The sequence below is a fragment of the Cynocephalus volans genome, chromosome X (assembly GCF_027409185.1).
Source record: "Cynocephalus volans isolate mCynVol1 chromosome X, mCynVol1.pri, whole genome shotgun sequence".
In the NCBI taxonomy this organism is placed as follows: domain Eukaryota; kingdom Metazoa; phylum Chordata; class Mammalia; order Dermoptera; family Cynocephalidae; genus Cynocephalus; species Cynocephalus volans.
The window spans coordinates 127,630,264-127,644,149 of NC_084478.1; the positions used below are offsets into that span (position 1 = coordinate 127,630,264).

General features: G+C 47.0%; 1 non-coding gene and 2 pseudogenes across 1 annotated transcript; all 3 read right to left on the bottom strand.

Moving 5' to 3' along the window:
- Positions 1–3,360: 3,360 nt before the first annotated feature.
- On the bottom strand, positions 3,361–5,011 carry LOC134368380 (transcription factor E2-alpha-like; annotated as a pseudogene).
- A 2,843-nt stretch (positions 5,012–7,854) lies between these two features.
- On the bottom strand, positions 7,855–8,046 carry LOC134368853 (U2 spliceosomal RNA). Its single transcript, XR_010022543.1, has one exon. It is a non-coding gene; the product is annotated as a U2 spliceosomal RNA (small nuclear RNA).
- Positions 8,047–8,830: 784 nt separating this feature from the next.
- LOC134368381 (transcriptional repressor p66-alpha-like) lies at positions 8,831–11,372 on the bottom strand (annotated as a pseudogene).
- Positions 11,373–13,886: the final 2,514 nt, after the last annotated feature.

The following is a 13,886-nucleotide window of genomic DNA, read 5'->3' on the forward strand; positions in this document are numbered from 1 at the left end:
CTTTGATGACAACCCAGTTGACAGAGGAAGGGGTAACTGCTTATTTTTGGATGGAAGACCATGTTCCCCACATAAGCTGTACAGACAAGCTGGGGTTGGGGGTAGGGGAAGGCCTCATGTGTTCCTGGTGGGTAAGAAACTCCAAGCTGCCACTCAGACTTACCTGACACTAATCTAATGGTGGTGAGGGGGCAGCTGGAGCACCATGGTATATCCTGATGAGGGAGAAAATCTAGGCTTCCTATTTAGATTTTGTTGGTGTGGGCGTGAGGGAAGCCACAGATTATTTTAAAAAAAAATTTTTTTTTTTTTGGTCGTGGTGTTTGGTGGGAGCAGCGTAGTTATTGTCTAAAAGATTTCCATCTTCTTAGGCTGACCCCTTCCTTTTTTGGGTAGAGAGAGCAGACTTTTGTTGAGGCTTTTTTTGCCCCGTGCACCTGTTGGCCTTTTCATTTGCTAGCTTTTAAAGCTCCGTTTCTGAGATATATGAGGCATGAGGAAAACCCAAGGAACTCACCACTGTGTTATTCCTTGGACGCCAAGATCTTTACCTGCCTGCCTTTCTCTCTCCACTGTTCAGTCTTCTTATGCTTGTTTTACATATATTGTTCTGAGTGTTTAGTTGTACTTAGCAAGAGAAATGGGGGAAAACACATTTACTCCATCTTCCCAGAAGTGGAAGTTGAATCCCTATGGAGAATCTTACAACAGTGGTAAGACTGAATAAAAGCCAGCCTTGACTTTGGTCACCACCGTATCCCGGTATATCTACATAATTCAAGTGACAAAATACTCTCCCCACAAATCTCTTATCTTTAGTCTTTTAAAAAGTTGCTTTACTCTGCAGAGAATATAATTTTAAAATACAGTTTTGGTTAGATTTTTTTTTACATTGACATTCAATGAATTTCCCAAAGTGTCTAGTTTGAAAATTTTACATATCTATACACCAGGAAAACCATCACCACGGTCAAGATAGTAAACATATCCATTACCCTTAAAAAGTTCTTCCTATCCCTGTGTAGTTCCTCCCTCCAGCCCCTTCCTGTATCACCAGTCCCAAGCAACTATTGATCTGCCTGTCATGGTAGATTAGCTTGAATATTGAAAAGGTTTATATGAATACTTGAGAGGGGGATGGTTGCAGTGTATTGTAGGTATATGATTAACTTTTTAAGAAACTGTCAAGTTGTTTTGAAAAGGTAACATTTTATAATCTCACCAAGTATGTGTGAAAGTGTCAGTATTTTGCATGCTTGCCAACCTTTAGATGGGATGATTCTTTCCAATTTCAGCCATTCTAATAGTGTATAGAATTCTAATTGTGATTTCGATTTTAATTTTCGTAACAAATAGTGATGTAGAGTTTATTAATGTAACTATTTTCCATCTTATTCCTACATAATTCTTATTTTCTAAAGCTATTTTAAATAACACAGTTGTCTATTTTAATATCCAACAGTTCATTGCAAGTTTATAAAACTACAATTAATTTTTGTGTATTGATCTTTTGTTCTTCAACTTTGCTAAACTGAATCATTAGTTCTAGTAGCAATTTTTTAGATAAGTACAGCTTTTTGCATAGACTAACTTGTGGCCTGTGAAAAACAGTTTTAGTTCTCCTTTTCCAATCTGGAGGCCAAGATTTTTCCTTGTTGCACAGAACAGAATCCCAAGTAAAATGCTGAGCAATCCCCCTCCCCGTATCATGAATTTATTATTCTTGGATAATATTTTCCTCCATGCAAACATCCACCATGACTTCTGGCATGTAAATATCTGCCTCACTGCTGCACACACACTATTAAAATCCAAGTCTCGGTACTACATCTATTGAGATAAGTAGGTCCCCCAGATTTGAAACAAGACTGGGATACGCAGAAGAGCAAGTTTATTTACTGAGTCTGCCAGCCTAAAGGCAGTGATTTCAGACTGGAAAACAAAACTGAGGGGACCCCTGTGGACACTGGGAAAAGCAAGTGGGATGGAAAAGTCTCCTGGTGGCAGCCCGGAAGTGAGTGGTCTTCAGGGTACATAAGACAAATTTTTAGAAAGGAAGTAGGATGATTCATATTTCCACACAGACTTAAGCGTGGCCACATTACCGTGGGTGGATTGTACGCAGGACATACAAAATCCAAGTAATGGTGAAGGGTGGGAGAGAACAGAATGGGCCACTGAGTCAGGTGGCCCTGGGGAAGGGCTTGGAGAAGATACCCTCTCCTTGCCATGTGATCCCCCAGAATTGAACCATGAGGAGTGTGGCAGGTCTGTTCAGAAGGCGCTGAAGTTTGCTAAGAAAACACCCCATTTTCCAACCAGGGCACCTGGTCTCCCCCCACTCCCGGAGGAGTCAGGATGGGCCACTGTGATGTCTGAGCCACCCCTGCCAGGACAGGGCTAGACAGGCTGGGGGACTGGCTTGCTGACCAAATGAAGCATAGACTGTGGCTCCTCATTGCCCTGTGCAGGGCGTATATAGGGAGGCCAGGGGCCCTGGGACAGACCACTGGGCAGTGCTGACATGGCAAAGGAGACCAGGAAAGCACACCTCACCGGAAACACCAAATCAGGGAAGAAGAGGAAGAACCCCTCTCCACCCAAGTCCAGAGGAAAGGGCAAGGTGAGATGACCACCCAAGATCCTTCTCGTCTTCTCCTTGACTCCTTTCTCCCAAGACTCCTACTCTGTCCTCGCCTGGTACAACCCCCTCAGCCCACACGCATTCTCAGGAAGCCCCTGTTCCCATCCCTTCTCCACCGTCTTCCCCAAACCATTGCCCATCTGTGATCTTCCAGTTGTCCTTACAGGGGCCCAAGACATCCGTGAAACTTAAGATCCCTTCAAGGGAGTGTAAGGACAAAAGCCCTGCAAAAATTATCGTCCCCTGAATTAAACCCCCAAAAGGTAAAGGGCCTACACTATTCAGCCACTATCAACAGCTGAATGAGGAACTGCAGTAAAAAGAGCCATAGCAGGTCCAAAAGGACAACGAGATTTGTCGTTGCACCTCAGGTGAAGAGCAGATCCCCGGTACCAGTGATGACCTGTGCAGCCGCTAAATTAAGAGTGAGACCAGAAACCTCAAAGTTATCTGCCCTGGATTGTGGCAATTGAACCTATGAGGACGTGCCTGAACTTTGGTCCCCCTTGCAGCTGCAGCCCAGCCTCATAATAGGACCCCGGTACCTTCCATGCATCAGCAGGCGGCTCAGCACCCTCCTGTGTCTGCATCTCCACTTAGTGACCAGGCTGCACATTCAACTCTATCTGGCTCCACCGCCTATGCTAGTCCTGTCTCCCTACCTTGTGCTCGGGTTCAGATACAACCTCACGTTTAACCGGATTTGCAGGGAAACCTTAGAGGACCAGAAAATCCCTGCCCTGCTGCCTCACCACGCCTGACATTTTCTCCTCTTCTCACCGCTTCAAGCAGGCCACTTTGGGGTTCCAATTCCTCTCTGGCCCTGGCTGCTCCAGCTTGAGGATGAACGACAATGCCTGATGCAGGAGGAGCAGGTTGGTCTGGGGCTTCTCACCGTTGAGGTGCAGCTGGCACATGCGCCCCAGCTCCTTAAAAGCTTCTTCGTTGTCTCTGATCCCCAGCGGCTCATGGGGGTTACTGGTCAACCGGCGTTCCTTCTCCCACTCGGCCATCTGCTCTGGGCGCAGAAGGTCGTCCTCATCTGGGCTCGTCCGTGTCCGGGGGCCTTCGACTCCTTCTCCTCCGAGCTGTCAGCCACCGACGTGTTCTCCTCGTCCTCCCTCTCCTCCCGCTTGATTGCGCTGGCACCCGCCGCGGCACCCCTCGCCCAGTCCATTGTAGGAGGCGGGAGCGCTCAGGGAGGGCGCTGGGCTAGCTGGGGAGGCTGCGATGGCAGGCGGCCGACACTGCCTGCGAGGCCCTGCTCAGAATGGGCGCCTCCCACCAGGCCAGCGTGCCGCCCGCCCTGCAGCAGGGGGCCTGCAGAGCCCGCAGCCAGCGTCCTGTGGCCACACAGCAGCCGGTGCACATTGCACGCCCTGCCATGGACCACGTGGATGCTTTCGTCCCGGTGGTCCAACATCCTGTTCAGGCTGTGGGGACCCCATCGCAGCTGGGCTTTAAGGCACAGGGAGCTCCTGCTTGGGGCCACTGCGGTGTTCCTGCCAGCACTCTGGGGAGCTCCCGGGGGTCAAGGGGCTAGAGGAGAAGTTATTGTTGGAATCATCCAGGGAGTAGGTGGAGGCCAGAGCCTTCCCAAGGGAGTAGTGAAGCCGCAGGCTGTGGTCCCGCAGGAGCCCATGAGGCTGTTGGTCCGCTGATGGCCCGTTGGTGGAGATGCTACTGTAGGTGGCCCTGAGGGCCAAGGAGAAGGTGGACACAACCCGAAGCCTGCCGTTCACCTCTGCTCCCTGCAGCTGGTAGCCCACGCGCTGGTGCTGGTGCAAGCGACCAAACACACTGCCACAGCTCACTGAGCTACGGGCCTGGCGGGAGGGGCAGGGGAGACCAGCTTTTGCCCAGCATGGCCTGAAGCCCGCCCGCCCTGGCGGATTCCAGGCTGCTGTCGGCGGCTCTCCACTGAGGTTTTCCGGGGTAGGTACTGGGAGTTACCCTTGATGCCCAAAGGGGACAGTGGCCTGAGGCTGCTGAGGGCCAGCTTGCCCGGCAGGAAGCCAGCCTGAGTCAATTTGCCAACACCTGCGTCTCTCCTGAAAGTGGCATAGGCATTCTGCTCACCGCCGTCGCCTCCAAGTTCAGGTCCCAGGAATGTCGTGGGACTCACCCAAGTGGGTCCTTCACTGTAGGTGGGGCTAGGGTCAAAGGGGGAACTGTTCTGGTTGCTGGTGCCCCAGGAACCCGAGCTGGGTGTGTCCTGGAGACCCGAACCTCCAAACCGCTCACCTTCAAGGAGGTGGGCAGGCCCTTCCCACTGGCCACAGGCAGCAGAAACATCACGCTAACGTCCACGAGGTCGCTGACTTCCTTGTCTGTGCCCGCAGGTGCCATCCTCTGTGGCTGACTCATTCTCCGGCAGTGATGGTGGGCACAGAGGCCTAGAGACAGCCCCGCACAGCACTGCCTGGCACACAGTGAAGGGGGGTGGGGTGTCGGGGCGGCGGTAGCATGAAACTGGGGGCCCTTCCCCGACAAACAGGCATCACTACCCGGCCCCTTACGGTCACATGTTGGCGGCCGTGTGTAGCCCTGGCCCCCTCCTCCATGTCACCTGGGGCGTTGGGGCCGGGTCGTGCATGGTCCCTGCGGTGCACGGATCCTGATTATAAATTTAGTTCCGTTTTAAAATAATTTAAGATCTTAATTTATATTTTAAAAATTACTCTGTGCTGTAGTTAACTGAAGTAAATGGAGAAGAGATTCCCTGTCTAAAAGGCAGGTTTAGATTTTTTTTTTCTGGGTTAGATCTCCACTGAAGATAAGTGACTGAGATATTTAAATGGAAATGGGCAGCAATTAATAATTGGGAATAGATTTCAGTCAGAAGTAAAACGGAAACACTGCTGTAATTAAAAAATTTTCTGTCCTGCTTTATTAATTTTTGTCTAACCTAACGTCATCATGACATTCTTATGTCTTTTTTTTTTAAACAGGTCATTTGGTTTTTTGTGTGTAAGCTCTTATATTTTATTTTTTCTAGCTTTATTGAGGTGTAATTGACAAATAAAATGGTCTATATTGAAGGTACGGAACGTGGTGATTTGATATACATATGCACTATGAAATGATTACCACAATGAAGTTAGCACATCCATCACCGCACACAGTTATTTTTGTGTGTGTGCTGAGAACATGTACGACCTACTCTTATGAAATTTCAAGTAAACAAAACTTTATTAACTATTGTTACCATACTGTTCATTAGATCCCCAAAACTTACGCATCTTGTCACTGAAAGGTTGTAGCCTTTAACCAACATCTCCCCATTTCCCCCACACCTGAGGGCCTGGCAACTACCATTCTGCACTTGGATTCTATGCGTTTGACTTTTCCTATCTGGCCTTTATTATTTTGAGGTACATTTCTTCTATACTTATTTTGTTGAAAGTTTTTATTGTGAAAGGCCGTTCACACGATTTCAAATGATTTTGATGATGTTCAAATGATTTTCCTGCATCCACGGAGATGGTCATATGATTGTAGTCCTACACTCTGTTGATGTGGTATATGCCTCTTACTGATTTGCATATGTCGAACCACTCCTGCATCCCAGGGATAAGTCCTACTTCACCGTGGTGTGTGAACATTTCACTGTGCAGTTCCATTCGGTTTGCTGATATTTGAGGGTTTTTCTGTCTATTTTCATCACAGCGATTGGGCTGTAATTTTCTTTTCGTGTAGTGTCCTTGTCTGGATTTGATGTCAGGGTAATGCTGGCCTCATAGAATAAGATAGAAAGTGTTTTCTCCTCTTCCATTTTTTGGAAGAGTTTGAGGAAAACTGGCATTAATTCTTTAAATGTTTCATAGAATTCAGCAGTGAAGTCATCAGGTCTTGGGCTTTTCTTTGTTGGAAATTTCTTGATGAATGACTTAATCTCCTTTCTCAGTGATCTGTTAACATTTTAAATTTCTTCATGACCTAGTCTGGGTAGGGTGCATGCTCCTAGGAATTTATCCATTATATTCTAGGTTATGCACTGTGTTGGCATACAGTTATTCATAATAATCTCATAGTACTTTGTATTTCTGTTGTAGCAGTTGTAATGTCTTCTTTTTAATTTATAATTTTGACTGAGTCCTCTCTCTTTTTTGTTGGTTAGCTAAAAGTTTGTCAATTGTATGTATTTTCAAAAGTCCGATTTTTAGTTTTGTCAAACTTTTAGATCTTTTTTCTTCTCTGTATTTTTACTCTAATATTTATTATTTCCTTCTTCCTGCTAAATTTCGGCTTAGTTTTTTCTTTTTCTAGTTCCTTCAGGTGCAAAGTTAGGACATTATTTTAAGGCCTCCTTTTTTTTTAAAATGTAAGAGTTTATCACTGCAAACTATCATCTTTGAACTACTTTTGCAGAACTCCATAAGTTTTGGTATGTTGAATTTCCGTTTTAATCTGCTGTAACATTTTTTTTTTTTTTTTACTTTTTATTTTTTTCAAGTGGGTTAAGTGAGCCTTTATTGGAATGCTGTAGCAGTTGTGTTTGAAGAAGGCAGGCCTACAAATTAAGGATTTTAAATTAAAGTCCCTAACTGCATCAACAGAAAAACAGGACTGGAGCTGCACTGGGGGACAGAGGGACCCAGTTCTCACATGGACGTACACCTGTGCATGGACACCCGACGCCCTCACTATGCATGGAGCTGGACCAGTTGGCGGTAGACACAGAACGACTTCTGCCTTTCATCGTGGAACTGGTTTTTATTTATTTATTTATTATTTTTTATGAAGGCTATGGGAAGCAGAAAGAAGCAGCAAGTACACGTGCTCCCCACCCAGGTAGTACAGGATGAGGCATGTGGCAGAGAAGAGACAGCCCCTGAGAAAGCGGAAGGGAAAGCCACGTCCTTGGGAAAGAGCCAGGTATGCGCAAGAATATTAAGAGAACATTTGTAGAAGACGCAGAGAGGGGACAGACGGGGACAGACGGGGCCTCCGAAGTGAAAGAAAAGATGGGAAAAAGGGCTCTGGAGAGCCTGACGACGGCGATGGCAGCCGGTCAAAGGGCCCCTCGGTTCTAGGCGGGCACGCAGCGCTCGGCGGGACCCCGCCAGCCTCCCTCTCAAGGCGGACAGAAGAGGATCAGGCCACACGCGAAGCAGCTTCCCGCGAGTCTAGCCCTCGCCAGGCGGAGGGACTGCAACCCCCCTCTCCCCACCGTCTCTGATCTTGCGTGACCAGTGTTCATGTCCCCAAGGGGGTGCACCTGTGCCTGGAGACACTGCCATACCAGGCCGATGCGTGGACTGGACGGAGCAAGCTCACATTCCATGTCCCTGCTCCCAAAATCCATTTAATATACTGTCCTCCGATACAGGACGTATCAGATATTAAACTGATAAGAATAGATACTACACATGATCTTGGCCAAAAGGCCGAGAAGCGATGTGGAACTGGTTTTTAGAGAGTGGGAGGGGAAAGAAAGAAAAAAAAAAAAAAAACAAACAAAAAACCCAAAACTAAAAGAGGACCTGATCCTTTACAAAACATTTCTGTAGACACTAAAGGGGGTGGGGTAGGGGGAGGAAGTGTGAAAGCGAGCCCTGCCAGCAACCTCAGCTTTAAGGAAAGGCTCTAGCTAGCTAGACCCAAACAGAAATCCTCAGTCTGGGGGAGCAGCTCACCGCACACCTGGACGGCGCCTCCCAGCCCAGACGCAACTGTTCGAGGTCACCAGAGAGCAACGCAGGCCAGGGTGGCCTAAGACTGTGTCCATCAAAATGAATAGGAAAAGAAAAGGAAAAAAAAAATACAGTAAACCACCACCAGTAGCCGCACAAGAAAAAACCACACAGCAACCCTCCCCTCCGACTTCCTGGCCAGGCTTCAGGGCGTCGCTGCGGATTCTCTCCTCCCTCCGTTGTGGGCAGTGCGCATCTTCTGGGATCCCTACTCTCTGGCCGGGTCTGGATTTCAGTTTGTTCTTCAGTTGAGCCTGGGGGGTTGGGGGGTCTCAGGAAGGCGCAGCAAGGGAGGCTTTCTGGCAGGAGCGAGGCTGCGCTGGCGCTTCCTGCCTCTGCCACTCGTAAGGTTCATGTAGCCGCGGCCGCCCACTCTCCAGCGCACGGGGGCGGCCGGGACTACGTGTGCACAACAGAGACCCCGGGTCTGCTCGGTTTACTTTTAACTCCATCATCATGAGGTGCTTAAAGAAACCAAAAATCTTTCAACCTAGAGTTTGCCATGAAGAGACGCAGCCACAGATTGGTGGCCGAAGACAGGGAAAAACAAAAACAAAAGGAAACGCCTTGCTGGAGTCAGGAGCTCCGGGGAACCAGCCTTGCTCAGACCTGTCACAGTGTCCATGGTGAGCCTCCCTTTCACCCTGCTGGGGGCAAAAGAAGGCGGCCTGGGGCAGAACCAGCCCCGGAGGTCCACTTGACTGCTGGTGTTAGGCAAAGTAACGGGAACGAGATCGAGGAAGAAAGCCCCGTGGAAAGGTCCCCCAGTTGTAATCCTCGTCCGCCTGTGAAGCAGCATCTCCCAGCCGCGAAGAGACTTTGCAGCCAAGAATCGAGGTGTCGCTTGTGCAGAACGGCCGTCACTCACTCTGTAGGGTCAGCACAGTGGAGGGCGGCACAGTGTGTCCTTCTAGACCGGGGCCAGGTAACAGTGAGGAGGGAGCCTGTCCTCCACCGGTCCTGGCTGGCACTATCCCACGTGGCTGACTGGAGGGTGGAGCGTGGCGGGATCACATCAAGGACGTACTCTCGCTGGCGGTCCACGGCCGAGGACGTCTTGGGTACTGCCAAACTCTGGGGACAAACGCAAGGGTACTGGGTGTTCAGGGACGTCTTCTTCCAGGTCGAGGCGGTGCTGCCCCTTCCGGCGCTCAAGGCTCTCTTGGAATGTCTGCCAGTCCTCCTGACCAGGGCCGTGCCCAAGGCCGTGTTTTGCAGTTTGGGGACTGGCTAAACCTGTACAGGACACCATGGGTCATCGTGCCTGAGCCCCAGGACAGCTGGCTGGAGGCCAGTAGCAGAGCTCTGTTACTCCAGTCGCGAGCCTCTCCTGAGCTGAGCATGAACGTACAGTGGGGTTTTATGAGCTGCTTCAGTGTGGGTGCAGCGCGGTGGCAGGCGCGGCGTCCTGCTGCAGGAGGCGCTGCTTGATCGCACGCTCCCGCTGTAGCGCCTTCACAAAGGTGGCCTTGAGCCAGCTAGTGCCCTCCACCTTGAGCGCCTGTTCTCGCCCATGATGGCCCCGCCCTTGCGGCTTGCGAAGGCCATCTTGCAGTACACGCACATGGAAGGTTCCTGGGACAGCACAAGGGCGGCCAACATCCGGCTTGCTTGCGTCTCCAGTAGGTTCTGCACCACTTCCTCCAGGCCAACTAGGTAGACGAACTTCTTGGCAGCACTGGGCAGGAAATTTATCTCTGGGGTGAGGGGCTTGGGAGGGGGAATCTCAAGCAGCATCTTCTCTAGCTGTTTGCACAGCTCGAGCTCGGCGGCCACCTCTTGGCTGCCTGGAGACTCAGTGGAGGTGATCATGGAGGCCACGCTGGTGGAGGTGGAGTTGGTCTGAGCGGAGTTGGTCGTGAACACTTTAATGACGCTGAGGAGGGCTGCAGGATGTTGATGAGCAGAATGGTGTTGGGGACGTTGGCGACACGGATAAGCCCTTGCTGGATGACTCTCTATCCCTGAATTGGCACTCTGGGCATGGACACCCTGGGGTCCAGGAGGAGGGGCAGTGTCCCATGCTAGAATGTTGTTTGATGTTGTGGATTTGCTGGGATCCCCTGACGAGTGGGGCCATGACCACCTGTGAGGTCACCTGCAGCACCAGCATTGAGGGTCCCTGCTGCCCTTCCCGGACCAGCAGAAGCGGGATCATGCTGCCCGGCATTCAAGTTGAAGAGGTCAGAAGTGACGGCTTGCTAGCAGGAATGTTTTGGGTGCCCTGCACAAGCAGAGGACGGGTGGTCACGGTGCTCCCAGCGGAGCATATGGGCTTCTGGGCGGTGGCTTCCTTCTGCATTTGACTCTGTGGCAAGTTTTTCAACAAGATGAGTTTTGCTTCCTCTGATCTTAATTGTTCTATCAGTTGCTTGATCATCCTTTCTCATCCTTCAGGACTACTTTTGATGAGGGCTTCATTGCTTCTTTCCATCAAGGCCACCTTGGTCAGCACATTCACTCTCAGATTCGAAGGCTTCTTATGGTTGGAGAGCACAATCACGTCCTCTCGGACTTTATGTCACTGTGTGCGGTGTGCATATCCGTGTGCTGTTGCCAGTCTGCCCTTCACCTCTGCCCATGCCAACTGCCTGTGCTGTCCTTAGCAATACTTGGGCCAGGCTTGCTACCGGCTCAGGCATCACCCTCATATATCTGTCAGCATTTAAATTTGAAGCCAGAAATCCTCTCTTCATTTTATTTTCTTGCCGTCCACATCGTCCTCCGGGTCTGCGCAAGCACTAGTGTTTAGAGCGCTTCTGTGGCCATTCTGAACTGGCTTCAGGGATCAGGATGCTGGTCCTACCTGTAGGCCATGGCTGCAGCTGTGGCAAAAGGCAGTTTGCATCAACATGCTAACCAACCAGGCCACAGGTAGGAAGGGCCTTATGGCAGCATGAGTTTGCGAGGCTATAGTCTCCCACAGGCTGGGCGGCAAGATGCAGGCGATGCGAGGCTGGGGTGCTCTGGCTCTGCCTGCGGGACTGCCGTTGCTTGTCCAGCAGCCTGCTGGCCAGTGCCACTAGCCACATAATGCAACCTTCGGCCGCACAACTGGAAACCAGCATTGGTGTTACAACCTGGGACATGCACAGCAGGTTGATGTGCCTGGCCTGGGGCCCCAAAAACACTAGAGGGCTCTGAAAGGCAAGGTTGCCTGTCCACACTAGCTCATCAGGTCCCCTGCTGTAAGACTTAAATATAACTTATTATATATGTTTAAGGTCTACAACATGATGCTTTGATATACATAGAAATAGTGTAAAGATTACTATAGTAAAGCAAATGAACATATCTCACACTCCATTGTGTGTGTGTGTGTGTGTGTGTGTGTGTACGTGGCAAGAGCACCTAAAAATCTACTCTTTTAGCAAAATTTCCAAGTACAGTACAATATTAAGTATAGCTCTCATGTTGTACATTAGATCTCTAGACGTTCTCATCCTACATATCTGCTATTTTGTATCAACTTTGTTATCAGGTTAAAATAGACTGTTATTACTATAATATATTTCACACAAGCCCTTTGGTAATCACAAATAAAATGTTTATAGAAGTTACATAAAAGAAAAAAAATACAAATCCCCCCCCACACGCTAAGGAAGACAGGAAGAGAGAAACAGAGGAGCAAAAGAACTATAAGAAAAACAGAAAACAGATAACAAAATGGCAATAGTAAATCCTAGCCTATCAATAATTACTTTAAATGTAAATGGACTAATGTTCCCAGTAAAAAGATTACAGAGTGGCTGAACGAATAGAAAACAAAAGCCAAGATTCATCTGTATGTTGTTCTCAAGAACTCACTTTAGATTCACATACATACAAAGGGTGAAAGTGAAGTGAAGGCAAAAAATATTTCATGCAAATAACAATCAGAAGAAAGCAGGAGTGGCTGTACTAGTATTAGACAGAGTAGACTTTAAGTCAAACACTTTCTCTAGATACAAAGAAGATTATTATATAATGATAGAAAAGGTCAATTCAACAGGAATACATAAACATTGTAACTACATAGGCACCAAACATCAGAGAACCTAAATATATAAAAAAATTGACAAATCGGAATGGACAAATTAAACAATACAATAATAGCACGACTCTTCAATACCACGTTTACAATCATGGATAAAATGCCCAGTCAGAAAAATTAGTAAAGAAACAACAAACTTGAACAACACTATAGAACAAATGTACCTAACAGACATATACAGAACTTTTCACCCAAGAGCACAATGGTTACTTAATTCTTCTTAAGCACACATGGAACATTCCCTAGGATACATCACATTTAAGACAAAAAACAAGTCTTAATGAACTTTAGAAGTCAAATCATTCCACATATCTTTTATGACTATAATGGAATACAACTACAAGTCAATAATAGCAAGAAAATGGAAAAATTCATAAATATGTAGAAAATAAAATACACACTCTTGAACAACAACTGGGTCAAACATAAAATCAGAGGAAGTTTGAAAAATATCTTGAGACATAAGTAAATGAATGCAGAACTTATTAAAACTTATAGGATGCAGAAAAAATAGTCCTAAGAGGAAAGCTTTTAGCACTAAAAGCCTACATTAAAAGAGAAGAAAAATCTCACGTAATCTAACTTTATGTCTCAAAGAACTAGAAAAAGAACAAATTAAACACAAAATTAGCAGAAGGAAGAAAGTCATAAAGATCAGAGTAGAAATAAATCAAGTAGAAGACAGGAAAACTATATATAAATAAAAATATCACCTGAATTTAGTTTTATTTTTAATACACAAAATCAACAAAACCTTAGCTAGAGCAACCAAGAAAAATGTCCCCTCAAAATCAGAGATGAAAGGAGATACTTTACAATAGATATCTCAGAAATCAAAAGGTTCACAAGGGACTATTATTAACAATTTTGCAACAAGAAATTGGATAACTTAGAAGAAATGACCAAATTCCCAGGAACATAAAACTTACCAAGACTGAGTCAAGAAGAAATAGAAAGCCTGAACAAACCAGTAACAATAAAAAGACTGAAACAGTAACCAAAACCTTTCCAGCAAAGAAAAGGCCAGGACCAGATGGATTTATGGCTGAATTCTACCACACATTTAAAGAAAAATTAATACTAATCCTTCTTAAACTATTAAAAACAATAGAAGTAGAAGGAATATTTGCAGAAGGCTGGCATTACCCAGTTACCAAAGCCAGAGAAAGACGCCACAGGCAAAGAAAACTACAGGTTACTATCTCTCATGAACATAGATGCAAAAATCCTCAATGAAATACTAGAAAACCTAACTCAACAACACATCAAAAAGATTATAGAACGTGACCAAATGGGATTTATCCCTGGGATGCAATGCTGTTTTAACATATGGAATTCTATCAATGTCATACACCACATTAACAGAATGAAAGATAAAAACCACTTGATTATCTCAATTAATGCAGAAAATATATTTGAAAAAGTTCAACTTCCATTCATGATAACAACTCTCAACAAAATAGCTATAGAAGGAAATTTCCTCCACATTTAGTCCATTTATGAAAAGCCCACA